Genomic DNA, 15,632 nt, shown 5'->3' with positions numbered 1-15,632 from the left:
ACCAATGGAAAAAAGACAGTCCTTTTAACAAATGGTGTTGGGAAAATTGGACAGCCACATGCAGAAGAATGAAACTGGACCATTTCCTTACACCACACACAAAAATAGACTCCAAATGGATGAAAGACTAAATGTGAGACAGGAATCTATCAAAATCCTAGAGGAGAACACAGGCAGCAACCTCTGTAATCTCAGCTGCAGCAGCTTCTTACTAGACACGTCTCCAAAGGCAAGGGAAACAAAGGCAAAAATGAACTATTGGGACTTCATCAAGATAAAAACCTTTTGCACAGCAAAGGAAACAATCAACAAAACCAAAAGACAACTGACAAAATGGGAGAAGATATTTGCAAATGACATATCAGATAAAGGGCTAGTATCCAAAATCTATAAAGAACTTATCAAACTCAACACCCAAAGAACAAATAATCTAATCAAGAAATGGGCAGAAGACATGAACACACATTTCTGCAAAGAAGACATCCAAATGGCCAACAGACAAATGAAAAAATGCTCAACGTTATTCGGCATCAGGGAAATCCAAATCAAAACCTCAATGAGATACCACCTCACACCAGTCTGAATGGCTAAAATTAACAAGTCAGGAAACGACAGATGTTGGCGGGGATGCGGAGAAAGGGGAACCCTCCTACACTGTTGGTGGGAATGCAAGCTGGTGCAGCCACTCTGGAAACAGTATGGAGGTTCCTCAAAAAGTTGAAAATAGAGCTACCCCACGACCCAGCAATTTCACTATTAGGTATTTACCCCAAAGATACAAATGTAGTGATCCAAAGGGGCATGTGCACCCCAATGTTTATAGCAGCAATGTCCACAATAGCCAAACTATGGAAAGAGCCAAGATGTCCATCAACAGATGAATGGATAAAGAAGATGTGGCATATATATATACAATGGAATATTATGCAGCCATCAAAAAAAATGAAATCTTGCCATTTGCAACAACACGGATGGAACTAGATGGTATTATGCTGAGCGAAATAAGTCAATCAGAGAAAGACATGTATCATATGATCTCACTGATACGAGGAATTCTTAATCTCAGGAAACAAACTGAGGGTTGCTGGAGTGGTGGGGGGTGGGAGGGATGGGGTGGCTGGGTGATGGACACTGGGGAGGATATGTGCTATGGTGAGCGCTGTGAATTGTGTAAGACTGATGACACAGACCTGTACCCCTGAAACAAATAATACGTTATATGTTAAAAAAAAAAAAAGAGAGAGAGAGAGAGAAGATAGTAGGAATGGAAAAATGAAGGGGGAAATCGGAGGGGGAGCTGAACCATGAGAGACCATGGACTCTCGAGAAACAAACTGAGGGTTCTAGAGGGGAGGGGGATGGGGGGATGGGTTAGCCTGGTGATGGGTATTAAAGAGGGCATGTACTGAATGGAGCACTGGGTGCTATATGCAAACAATGAATCATGGAACACTACATCAAAAACTAATGATGTAATGTATGGTGATTAACATAACAAAAAAATAAAATTAAAAAAAAATTTCACCCTGTCTGAAAAATAATATGCTTTTTAATTGTAAGCTAATGACTTTTCTTTAATTGTGCTATGTTAACCTTCACCACTGGGGGGGGGGGGGAGTATTTATTAAGAAAGCACCAATCAACGCATTTGTGTGACACAGTTTTTCAAAGAATTCTACAAATTACTTTTAATGAGCCAAACTAATCATTCTTCTGCTTTACTGAAATTTAATTATCAACTTAACCGAAAGCATAAAGTCTGCCTCATTTCCTTTTCCAAACAATGAAACTGCAAAATATAAGGAAAGTACAATCAAAAGTAAAATAGATTTGACCTGAAATCATAAATTCTATTTAACAGAGTATTTAGTAGTATGTAATGTAACATAATCATTCAAAACAATGCTATGGAGTCTGACTTAAAGTGACACCAATGATGGGATGCTTTTATATCACAAAATTCCATGAAGTACTAGGGTTTCTATGACAAAGATGATTCACTAAGAAGTTTACTTAAAAGATAATGTCAGTAGAATAACCTGTTATCACCAGATAATGGTCTCCCACTATTACACAGTAGATTGCCAGGAAAATACATATGGGAAATAAATACCCAGGTAAAGCAAAGCCATTTATTTTCAAAGCAGGAGAAAGCAACTCTACAGTAATGTTGTATGACAATCACTTTACTTCCTTAAACCAAATGCTTTGATGTAACTGTGATCACTTAGAAATCACCTACCTCTCTTTCTTTTCTGGATAGAAAACTCTTACCAGCATCAATAGGATCTACAGTGAATTGAATAGAGTAACAGATAATCTGACTCTTGTGAGATACAGTGACCCAAGATGTCTTTTCCATGAACTATATAACTTCTTTACATATTCCTCTCCAAGAACTCATAAAGAGAGCAGCCTCTGAAGTAACCTAAAGGGGGCAGAGTATATAGGTTAGATATAGGTTTGTTGAACAATCCTATTTAGGGATTTGTAACAGAGTTCTACTGATACAATAATTTGGGTAAGTTGAGATGAGCATCTGGAACATCAATTATTTCAATATGAATAAATCTCAAATTTCATTTCTTTATTTGTACTTATATTTACAAAACCAACTAAAATACTTTAAAAACTAGTGCCAAGTTAAATATCCATTAATATTCTAGACTGTAACTATTAGCAACAATAAAAACGTATATGCAATGTATGTATAAATGTATTTATATATAACTTAACCTTGTTTGTAGAAGTATTAGCCCCTTTTTAATATCATTTTGACATTAATAACCACTCAGAAAAACACACACACAAAACAGTGCTCTTATTGGCATAAAAATAAATAATATAGCATATGACATATATTAATATAAAGTGATAACCCACTTATAAACCAAGTACAGTTAAAAATGCTTTTAATGAAACTGGAGTAAAAGCTTTATAACAAAATATCAACAACTAAAAAGCACTCAAACACATTTATTCAAGTCTAATTATCATGCATATGTAATTAAGCTGATTCAGGAAGTATAAAACCAAGATACCATATGGTTCTTAGTTCTCCAAAACTGCAGACATAAATGTGGATTTCATACACTGGCTTCTGAGCACACTACCCCTGATAACAGAATGCTTTGCCCAGTCATCCTTAGTGTCTTTTTAAAATTCATTTTAGAAAATACAGTGTTTTTATTCCATCAAAATATATGAGAGTGAAATGCAGCCAAACAGGCACGTCAATCATGGGTATCCCTGTAGTGACTCAAGTTGGATTTTTTTCAGTGAATAAACTAATGCTGTCTCAGTTACACAAAATTCTGCTTATGTTCAAGTTTAAACAAACTTCAGAATTATGAAGTAATTATAAATGGTGTGCATTTATCTATCTATACATGTATTTTGAATGGGTTGGTTACTATTCATAGTTTTCAGACTTTACAACACCGTAAAGAAAAAAGCTAACATAGATAAAAATAGACTTGAGAATGTCAGTGATTCATTCCTATGAATTGCTTTCCTAGGCATAATTCTGTTTGTTTATTTTTTTTCTCTACTTTAAGAGGTGAGTTAAAAAAAAAAAATTACCTGGGCAGGGGTTGGGGAGAGGGAAGCTATGTAACCCAAATCAGCAATAGACAAAAATATTCTTAAAACTATACTACCACATAGCTGTAATGGTTGAGTAAACAAATTGAGACCATTGTGTTTAAAATGCTTTTCAAGAGTACAGATATATGTAAATACCAGTATGATTTCAAAAGTTTTGAGCCTATTTAATTTTAATAACTTTATATATGAGCAAACACTGGGCAGTGTAATGTGACCATGTGATCTGCAGAGCACCAGGAATGGAACTGCTAAGATAATGATCAATGCTGAAACATGACTCTAGAGCTTTATCTCTACTTTACTGGAAGGGTTCCAATGGTTCTTCAACCAATGTGATAAAATATTTAGATTAATGGGTTAAAGACATTCTCATATGTCAGGAGAGTCTGGCTTTCTAATTCTAATTTTCTAACTTGGCAAGGAGACTCTCTGGTAACTCACTGAAGGAGAGAAGAGAATAGTTGGGTAATTTATATGCACATGTAAATGAGGGCCTAGGTTAGGTCTGACTTATAGACTCCAGATTTCTATTTTTTTGATTACCTTGTATGAGTCCATAGACCTCAACCCCTAAAATAGAGGCCCATTTATTTGGCGGGGGGGGGGGGGGAGGGGGTATTCCAGCAGTTATATAAGAGTTCAATCAGCCCCTGTGATCTAAAAAGAAAAAAAAAAAAAAGGAGGTGGGGGAGGGAGAGAGGAAGGAAAAAAAAAAAAAAGGAGAGGGGATAGAGTGTGATATGACCTCATTATTTGTCCAGAGAAATATTTTTGCAGGCCAAAAGATTCATCATCACAATCTGTCTACCATATTTGGAATAGTGGCTTTACTCCTTCAGTCCTCAGATTCCTGAGATCAAATACGGAAAACACTTTAATAAGATTGATGAGTTTGTAATCCTCCTCTTAGCAACTCTTTGGAATGTGCTTTTTTTTTTTTTTTCACATTGTTTAGCAAATCCCTTTTTATTTCATATTTTATTAACATGGGCTTTTGAAAAGTATTTGTCCTCCTCTCCAGGACAAATCTCATTTTTTATAGCATGAGATTTTTAGACTCTTTACTTACACTGTCTTGGCAGGAAAAAACGTCAAAGACTAATTTCACAATAAGCTCTTACTTAATATATGATTAGCATTCACAGGCCACATAACCAAATTTTAAAACATGATCTATTCTCATTCACAGCTCACATTAATACAAGCCACAGCTACTTCAAAGAGCAAGTCACATCTAGAGCGTGGGTTCCTAAAACATTTTATCCTATTACAGCCTATGGATTACACTAATCATTAGAAGCAGTAGAAAGATAGGTATGGCTGTCTGTGTTTTAAGATGGTTCAGTAAGGAACTATTTCCCCTACCTGGTTTATCCTGATATGTTCCAGCTACTCTACATAATGAAGAAAAAAAAAAATTGAAAGATAATACAGCAAGAGGCAGAAAAAGAGTCTAACACAAGATTTGTCTTCATCATGGAAATGCCAAGGTACTGTGCTAGCTCTTTGATTCAATTTCTGTTCCACTGCTTTACCTCACCTTGGAGATTCCATTATCTTCCTAGTAAATATTCTGTTCTTCACTCTACATTATTGCTATGTGGCTAATTCTTCCCACATATGATGGATATTATAAAGCCTTAGCTTTAGTTCCCACACTTTGCTTCCACAGTGGATTGATATATGATCCCCACCCTTTTCATTATCCTTCTCCCATTCTAACACCATGCTGATAAAACTAACTGCATATAGTCCACCTATTTTTTTATTCCAGAAAATTTCAGAATAAACAGGCATCCAACAAAATATAAGTATCTTTAAATCTACATATTTATAAAAATTTTACACATTCCAGTAATGACTAGATTACACTACCCTCAAAGTGGGAAACAAGTTTCATCTCAAGCCCATCTTAAACAGTGGGAGTCGGAGTGAAGTACTGAGAATAGTTGGGAGGTCTATCCAAGCTCAGCAGGAAAAAGTGCCCTCATAGAATATGATGTGTGACATGGACAATGGTGGAAAAACTGGCAGCCTGTGTGCTATTTTCCACCTTAATCTGCACTCTCCTGGGTATAAACTTTCTCTTATGGAAAAACCCTAAGGTCATTAAAGAGATTAAATACATGATTTGCCAATCACCAAAGACATCAAATTTTCACTTCCTTGACTTATATCCTATCACCTCTCTTTTTCAGTAACAGCTGTTACTCTTTCCTCTTTCTCCTTTTTCTTAGTTCTATGAAAGAGAATTCCTCAGTGCACTTTGAATTAGAAACATTTCTAACGATATTTTCTGCTAAAACATCAAAGATGGAAGAGACACAGAGAAAAAATTAATAACAATCAATAAAAAATGTCAGATTATTCTAAATTGTGGGTTAGGATGTTACTGAATTACTAAAGATATGGTCTTAGGTTTAAGATGTTCAAATCACATTTTTGTCCTAAACTCTTAATGTTTTCTATAATTCTATGAGGTTGGACAAAGGCATAATGACACATACCCATCATTATGGTGTCACACACTGTGTTTTCACTGTCCTAAATATCCTCTGTGCTGTGCCTATTCACCCCTCCTTTCCTCCACTACTTTACCTTGTCAAGTCTTAGTTTCCTCAATAGCAAAAGAGATGTGACAGCATGTGTTCAAGCAAAGATGGTGATAAAGTAATGCAAAAAAAAAAAAAAATGCACAGTATGTAAATGACTTTTCAATATGTTTTTAATGAACTATTTTTTTTTTTTAAGTTCAGTACCCTACAAATCCTTAGTGGTTTCTCTCTCTTTTTTTTTTTTCACCATGACTTCCATATCTGATGACATGAATCTACCAAATTAAACAGAAGTCTCACGTGTTTTCCTCAATATGATTCCTTAAAGTTTTGATAAAGCTCTACTTCAAGACAAACATTCTCATTCAAAGTCAAATGGGGTGAGAACTAGGGATAGCAGGAAGTTGGGATACAAAATGATGTTGAAGACTTGGAGTCACTGGATTCAATGTCTTAAAAACATGTATGAATAGTATCCACCTATGAATGTTTTTAATTTGCATACTTAAAAATGAAGAGAGGGCTTTCTTACCCCTAGGGCTGTTTTATCTGTTCCCATCACAACACAGTTGATAAGACCGAACAACCTGAAAGAATGCCAGGATGCACAGATTCCTCCTTCCCTTCTTCCCCTCTATGTATTGTCCCTAGAAGTTTTGTTGCTCTAACTTAGTACAGAAGAGGAAATCACTACTCCTATTAAATTGAACTGTGGAATAAGGAGAATTTCCCTCATGTTTTGAGCTTGACTTCAGAATGTGTTTTTCAATAGAAGCAAAGTTATATATATTTGGGAGATAATGCAATATGATAAATGATGTTGCTATGTACATTAACCACATAAATTTGTTTTGTGAGTTAGCATAAAAATTCATTACTATAAAATAAAATTTCTAGGGGCACCTGGGTGACTCAGTTGGTTAACTGTCTGACTCTTGTTTTCAGCTCAAGTCATGATCTCAAGGTGGTGAGATGGAGTCCTATGCCCAGCATGGAGCCTGCTTAAGATTCTCTCTCTCCCTCTCCCTCTGCCCCTTCTCCCCCCCTCACTCATGTTCTCTCTCTCTCAAAAAAAAAAAAAATCAAAATCAAATATCTTGAGGAAAATGTTTGATCAGATTAAGAACCCCAATTAAAAAATATGTTTTGGGAATGTATAGATGAAAATCTTATGCATACTTGAAATCAGCAACGATGTACAAACAATGTAGAGGAAATAATTTCATGAATTCCCTAAGTCATATGACAGTCAATATCAGTTCTATAATGACGATTATTAAGTTCTCTAACAACCATTATGAATGAAGGGAGGGAGGGAGAACTGATTTTAGAATTTTTTTAATTCTCTTTTAATACTTTTATACTGAATCACATAACCTGAAATACTCAAATTTTAAAATGAATGATGGTGGTCTTTGTCAGTTCTATTATGATAATAATTACTACATTTATTAGAGCTGTGTTTTATCAGTTGATTGCAGTTTTAAATATTTATAGTTAGGGTCTTAAGTGAAATAATGTAAAGCTAAATGTTAAAATCTCAGGGTCCTCATATCTAGGGCTGCTAAACAGCCAATGAAGTTAAGTACATTGCTGCACAATATCTAAAGGTTATAGCAGAACTAGATCTGTATTTGAAAGGCTAAAAATATTGTAAGATTATAATACAAGTATTTAATCAAAGCCTCAGGATGTGATTTGTCAGAAGATGGCAGTGCATTTTATTCTATATATCTATTCAATCAAGAAAATGAAATACAATGATGACCAAATTATTTCTCTCACAGAAGAACTATAAAAGAGATTCTTATCCTTAAAATCATGTAATTAACATTTCATAGAGTAAAACAGCTGGATTCCGCACTAAGTATGAAATATCCTCTCCCCACTACACTCAGAAAGATACATTTGATTTTGTACTAACCCTAAACATAACCTCATAGTAGAATATAGAATATCTGATTTTAATTTCTCATAGCTTCTTTCACTGGCATTCTTTAAAATATAGCAATAAAGGGGCGCCTGGGTGGCTCAGTCGTTAAGCGTCTGCCTTCGGCTCAGGTCATGATCCCAGGGTCCCGGGATCGAGCCCCACATCAGGCTCCCTGCTCGCCAGGAAGCCTGCTTCTCCCTCTCCCACTCCCCCTGCTTGTGTTCCCTGTCTCGCTGTCTCTCTCTCTGTCAAATAAATAAATAAAATCTTTAAAAAAATAAAATAAAAAAATAAAATAAAATAAAATATAGCAATATGAACAAAAATGTCTTTAAAATTATTTGATGTAATCACCTAATAACACATTTTAATTTCTATATCATTATATTAAAAAAATTATTAAACAGCCCTAATTTTATACAGGTGAAATTTAAACACTTACCAGAAATCCACCAGGTTAGTTTTTTCAATACTTGATTAGTTATGATTATCATCTAACTTTGATGTGCATATAAATATATATGTATATATAAAAATATGTATTATTTAAACATTAAAATAACCTTTCTTCAATGTATTTTTAATGCCAATATCCATCTTGAAATCCATTCAAAGGATAAAGTTTGAAAGATAAAATTAATTATACTGTATTGCCCTGGCAATATAAGCAGGTATAATTATTTTGGTATAATTACTATGTATCAATTATACCAATTTTGGCATAATTACTTTAAGAACTTAAAAATGGTCAAGTAAGAGATTACAAGTAGTTCATGTCCTTTTCTCCTCAACATAAAACCCATAAAAGTCTATTTGTTCACAAAGTTAAAGATTATAATACACAAGTTATCTGAAATACAGAATATTGTTTACTAGATATTATATTTAAAGTATTCTTGTAGTTTATGGAGATGAAATAAAAAATTATATCCTTTCTTTCAAGTAAGGAGGATAAACAACAAATATCAGAAAAAGAAAATGGGTTATGTTAGTGGGAAATGTAATTTGGAATTTGTTAAGAGGCCTTCTTTTTGTGAAGGAATAAATTCAAAATTAATATACCAACTAAGGTGATAAAAAAATGAAAAACCTTCAATTAATAATGGTCAAGATAACCTTAATATTCCACAGAGGACTATTAAATGCTTAGATAGGTAGAAATGTTCAAACCCAATCATCCAGGACACCACCATAACTGAAGCAAAGAAAAAGTAATAATAATAAAGAGTGCTAGACAGCTACATACACATTTAATAGGGCAGCAGATTTGTTAATTAACACCAGATGGAGAAAAAGAAAGTTTATAAGCATTTGTGTGTGTGTGCATGCATGTGTGTGTGTGTGTGTATGTATATATGTGTGTGTGTATATACATAGGCATTACAAAATGCATGACAGTAAATAGGAAATTATTACAGTAAATAGGAAAGTATTATAATATTAAGGATGTTCTTGTTCTAATCTTTTTAGTTGATGTTGTATGGGATGTATGACATGACGAAAATACCGTGTGATAAACTAATTTTTTATAATATTAATAGCCAACAAAATTTCTCATCCCAGTTAATACTAGTGACTCCCCAGAAATCATGTCAACATTTCCATGAGTTAGACTTTTATTGTAAATAACAGAAAATGCAATGCCAAAAAAATGCAATAAATTCCAAAATGAGATTGCAGAGCATGCAAAAACTGCAAAATTTCACTAAACTGATGAAGGTGATGTAGAAAACTGCTCAACACACACACACAGATACTGACAAATCAGAACTATAAGACACAGACTTATGGAAGAAAAGCAAATTGAAAAGAATAGTTACAGACTTTGTGCAATGGAAAAGCATTTTTTAGTAACACAGATTATGCCCTTGAAGAAATTGATGAAGCCCTCAAATATTTTATTTTTACAAGAAATCCTCTTTATGACGGTGCTCTAAAAGTCACGGGTGAAGGCTGCTGCATAATTCTATTATATCTTTATGTCTGCAAAATTTCTTCCCCAAATCAACACTGGATCATTCTTTACTCATTCCTAATGTTGAAGTCATCATTGCAATTACCACCTAAGATAACTTTTTATTTTATTTTACTTTTTTTCAAGCAAATTTGTAAACTTTTGTTTTTCCTCCAATGTATTGACTATGAGTTACTGGGTCTCCATTTTGGATGTATTTATCCTGTGGGGTTTTGTTTTGTTTTGTTTTGTTTTCTGAATCAACCACCTATACTGGAACCAGTTACAACATTAAATGTTTCCTTAAAGGGATACATTTTACTGAATTTACAAGAAGAATCACTAATAGCATTAGAATACCTCATTTTCCTATGAAACAATCTTGCAGCTTATGGCCAAACCCTTTTTAACCATCATCTCTTACCAAGCCACTCAAGTCTACAACTAGACTCTGCTTCCATCCCTCTACAATCTCTTCTAAATATTTAGGACAGGGTTTTTTGTTGTTGGTTGTTCTTAATTATGTTTATTATCCCTTCACTTAAAGGCTTTGAAAGACTTACCATTATACTTAGATTTAAATCCAAGTAAGTTATATACATTCAACAAAGTCCTACCTCTTTGATCTTAAACCCCCCTTGCTTGCTCTGTTTCAACTACATTAGTCCCCTTTTCCTGCTAAGATATTAGCACCTGAAGGCCATTTTATTTACTCTTGCTTATTCCAAGGCAAGAAATTCATACAAAAACAAAAAAATCATGAATCTATAGTTTGGAAATTCCAAGAGTTTGTCTTATCTCATCCATGTAACTAAAGACCCAGGGACTCAAATCATACTAAAATTACAAAAATTTCTTTAAACAAAGGCTCCTTTTTTTTAAGATTTTATTTATTTATTTGAGAGAGAGAGAGGGAGTGAGAGAACATCATAGGGGAAAGGGTGAGAGGGAGAAGCAGACTCCCCTCTGAGCAGGGAGCCCGATGCAGGACTTAATCCTGGAACTCTGGGATCATGACCTGAGATGAAGGCAGTTGCTTAACCAACTGAGCCACCCAGGTGCCCCAACAAAGGCTTCTTAAAAAAATATATATATATATATATATTTATTTATTTGACAGAGAGAGAGGGAGAGAGCACAAGTAAGCAGAGCGGTAGGCAGAGGGAGAGCCCGATGCAGGGCTTGAACCCAGGACCCTGAGATAATCTGAGCTAAAGGCAGACGCTTAATGGACTGAGCCACCAGGGCCCCAAGCAAAGGCTTCTTATATGCAAATCTGTCCAAAAGTTCTCAATAATTACCAGAAATTTCCTATTACTTCAAAAATACTCAAGTATAATTCTATTATTTTATATAAGTGTATTGAGAATTATTCAGACATCTTTAAAATGTTAAAGGTGTATAAAGAATAAAATGAAAATCTCCATCTAGCTAAAAAACTTACCACCTCCAATAATTTCTATCCTATTAAATTAAACCTATATATAAATCACATAGTAAGAATATGACAACAGAATCTTCTTTAAACAACTAATAACAACTATTTCAGGGAATAAGATTCTGTTAAAGCATTACAGACTAGACTGGGCACGTCAGGATTTCGCTGCATCTTGTAAATTTGAGAGATGCACTGGATACTATGTCTGAGAATGTTTAATGACAAAATCTATGACTACTCTACTATGATTTAAGAAGCACCTCGTGAATCAAATACCAAATATGATAATACCCTATCAGTTTACACAGTGGATATAAAATATTTCTCAATTAAGTAATTCAGATATTGGATTGGCTAAATAAATCTCACTGGAAACACACAACTGAATACTATTTGGCATCTAGAAAGATTAGGAAGTATTTCATAATAAATTTTCTAATGCCAGAAACACACTATATAAATATACACTATACTGAGTAAAACATAGTATGCATATATGGGGCAGCCATATAGGTGCTCCATTCAAATCTTTCCTTCAAGAGAACCACCTGTAAGAAACATGACTGATGGATAGCCTTCAGCTGCCTCACCTTGGGATCCTTCACAGTATTCATCTTGAAGCTACACCTTCCCTAGTCTCTTCCCAGCAAATGACTAAGCACAAGGGAGCTCCTAGAATCAGACCATTCCTTACCAGACATGGGATTCCTATTATGGGCAACTTTCACTTGAGGACTGCCCACTGGACTGGCTGAGACTTACTCAATAGTTCTGCTATCTGAGGTTCTTCCTACCCAGTTCTCCCTCCCCTCTTTTTTCCCACAGATGTCATATCTCCATTACGGTCTGAAGACTCCAAGACTACTCTCGCTCCGTCTCCGCTTTATCCTCCATTAAACCCCTTGCACATCTAGTCCCATTTTGCTGTCTGCTTTTTGTCAGACCCAAACAAACACAGTACATGTAATTAATTTTGTTCATATAGAAAAAAGACTAGAAAGAAATGTATCAAACCATTATGACTGTTTTCCTTTGAGGAGTGTAACTATAAGAAACTTTATATTTTTTGAAATCATAAACTTTTCAAAAATTCTCTGAATTTTTCATTAAGTATTCATTTTGATAAAATTTTTAAATGAATAAATTATTTATTTGTAATTATTTTTCTGTAATCTTGTATCAGTAGCGGTCAATATCAATAGCTGTCAAATACAGACTAAGGCGTTAGAGTCATTATTTTATAAACACCAAAATATATTCACTGGCTACAAACTCTGTATCATCTTACCATTAACCTAGAATCTTAACTTCAAGATCACCTTTTTGCAGATGACTGGAGTTAACATAAAACTGATCAACATGATGGTTAATTTTATGTGTCAGCCTGACTGAACCACAGGCTGCCCAGGTATTTGGTGGGCCTCAACAAATCCATGAAAGACCTGAAGAGAATAAAAGGCTGTGTAAGGGAGAATCTGCTCTCTCTGTCTATCTTTAAGCTTGAACATCAATCTTCTCCTGCCTTAGGACATGGACTCAGACTGAACTTAGGCCACTGATTCACCTGTGTCTTCAGCTTGCCAACTGCAGATAGTGGAATTTTTCAGCCTCCATAACGACATGACCCAATTCCATACAGTAATGTATAATCTACTTGAAGGAACTCTTTTGGGATTCCTTATTTAAAAATTAGTAAAATTTTCATAAATGTATCTATCCTAAATTCTTATATATTTAATTTGCTTAAAGTATGGTATGGGTATGGGCCTGGAATTTTAACTATAATCTCTTTATATTTATCTATCCATCTATCTATCTATCCTATTGGTTCTGTTTCTCTGGAGAACCCGTACTAATAGAAGCTATAGTTTACCTAGCCCAGATTGAATCTCTTTTCCACCACCATAACCAACACAAATCCCTGCTTTGCTCATTCGAGTTTTAAATATACCAAAATACACTTTGTTTGCTTCCTTAATAAACATTTATTGATTGGCCATTATGTGTCTTGTTTTCAAATTAAAAAAAAATGTACAGGGTCTCTGTCCTAGAATCATTAAATACTCACTTTGGTAACTAATATTTAATAATGAATAACAACGCTGTATTATTGATAAATTACATTTTATGACATAGAACACTGATATTTCATGCTATTTTTTCTTCATTTGCAAAAATCATTAGTTTTCAAGTGAGTTTTATATCTACTATTAAAACCACCACATTTTCTATAACACTGAATAAAATAAAACTATTATTGATCTATGTTTTGGCTGATTATTAATTATTAATAATTTAAACCATTTATTAATCCATAATAAGTAATCTCAAGGTGAGTTATATAAACTTATTTCTTATGACTTTTTTTTTTTAATTCTTGGTTTCTCATCCTTAATATATGGTTAATAATAACTACCTCCAGAGAAGCATTCTGATGACAGCTTACTCAAAGAGTCTACAATGCCAAGTACTCAGTAAACATTTTAGGATATGACAGGGACTACTGAAAAGAGCAATGTCTTCAGAACAAATGGGCACAATTCAGATCTAGTACTTATATACTGTAGAGCCAAAAGCACATTGGTTAGCCTCTCTGACTCTAATACTGTTTGTCTGTAAAGCTGGAGGCAACAATGCTCACTCTACAGAACTTTACCATGGATTAAATGAGATAACATTCATAAGGCATTAGAATAATGCCTCGCACACTATGCTTTGGCTTTGACTTATATATCCTTCTTTATCTTAACTATCTTGTACATTATGTATTTTTGCAATAGACAGAATGGGACAGGTCACAAAGCCTGGTGGAAATTTCTATGACTACAAGAATGGTTTCCCCCAGCATTCTAAATAGACACTAAATTAAAAGAACAGAGAGAACTCCAGTTGGATCTGGAACAATATCAATAAACATGGTTTTCAAATGTGCGGAACCTAAGGAAATAAACCATAAAAGATGAAGAAAATATCTTTACAAACTCTTGGATGCAATGTGGCAGAGTAAAGAGTGAGAACTCTGGAGTTACGCTGTCAGGGTGAATGCCACAGTTTCATCATCAATTAGCTGTACAAACTTAGATAAGTTACATATACATCCAGAATTTCAGGTTCCTCTTCTATAGACAAAAAATAAACAACAAATTCCTAGCTATTGTCACAACTGGATGACATCACACAAGTAAAATGAACACTATCTGAAACACAGAAAGCAAATGTTAGATATTATCATACTTGTACTCTGGTGATCTGTTTTCTAAAAATTTATCTTGCTTAAATTGTGCTCTTTTACTCTTCTTTACATTATTGACAGCAGTTATAATCTCAGTATAATATATTGCATTTAAAGTCTGTACATGTAGTCTGTAATCAGAAGATTCTATAAAGCTCATTCTAGAAATAGAAATCTGAAATTGTTAGAAAGTCCAAATGCTGAGGTTGCAAAATGTCTATAAATGTCAAAATTTTGCATTTGCCATTGTTGATTTGTACACTAAATTTTTAGAAATACTCTCCTTATGTTTGTTTGAGATGCCCTAATTTTTATAGCTTATATTCCTATAAATTGATTCATATTTATTGACTATAGAGAAGAGAGGGTAAAGATTCAAAAAGATAGGCAAAACAAAATAGACTGATACTATGAATCTTTCCAATTATCAAAGATGAACTACTGTTCAGATTTCATGGTTACCAAGTAACCTTCTAATTGTGATGTTGCTTCCTATGTAGATCTCTGTAATGAGAAAAATATATGATGATCATCCTGATTCAAGTAGTTCCATGTAATTGCTACAATTTTCTTTGTAAATTAATCAACTGGAACTAACAGTTGATTCCAAAAGGACTGGAAGATAGTGTTTATTAAACTATTGTTACTTGCTAATGAAAAGCACTGGAATAAATTTTCCTGGATGTATGCTTTGAAAAAAATCTATCATTTAACTGAAAAAGAGGGCATTTACTGGTAGAGGCAGAATAAATACAGGTAGAAAAAAATAGGTTCATAAAAAGGAATATATATATATATATATCAATGTATGCCTTTTTATAAACATACACAAATTTTTGTAAATGAAAGTAAATGTTAAGAAAAGTACAGGGAGATTCCACTTAAAAGAACTATTTTGGGATTCCTTATTTTTA

General features: G+C 33.9%; 1 protein-coding gene across 1 annotated transcript in view; it reads right to left on the bottom strand.

The window, feature by feature from the left end:
* Positions 1-15,632, bottom strand: part of CCSER1 (coiled-coil serine rich protein 1) — a 1,392,827-nt gene that overhangs the window by 1,263,316 nt on the left and 113,879 nt on the right. Inside the window, exon 3 of the mRNA XM_078068968.1 lies at positions 2,243-2,428. The gene's annotated coding sequence lies outside the window, so the exon portion shown is untranslated. The remainder of the gene's footprint in view (positions 1-2,242; positions 2,429-15,632) is intronic.

The sequence above is a fragment of the Halichoerus grypus genome, chromosome 3 (genome assembly GCF_964656455.1).
Source record: "Halichoerus grypus chromosome 3, mHalGry1.hap1.1, whole genome shotgun sequence".
NCBI lineage: Eukaryota > Metazoa > Chordata > Mammalia > Carnivora > Phocidae > Halichoerus > Halichoerus grypus.
This window is presented reverse-complemented; position numbering and strand designations above follow the sequence as displayed.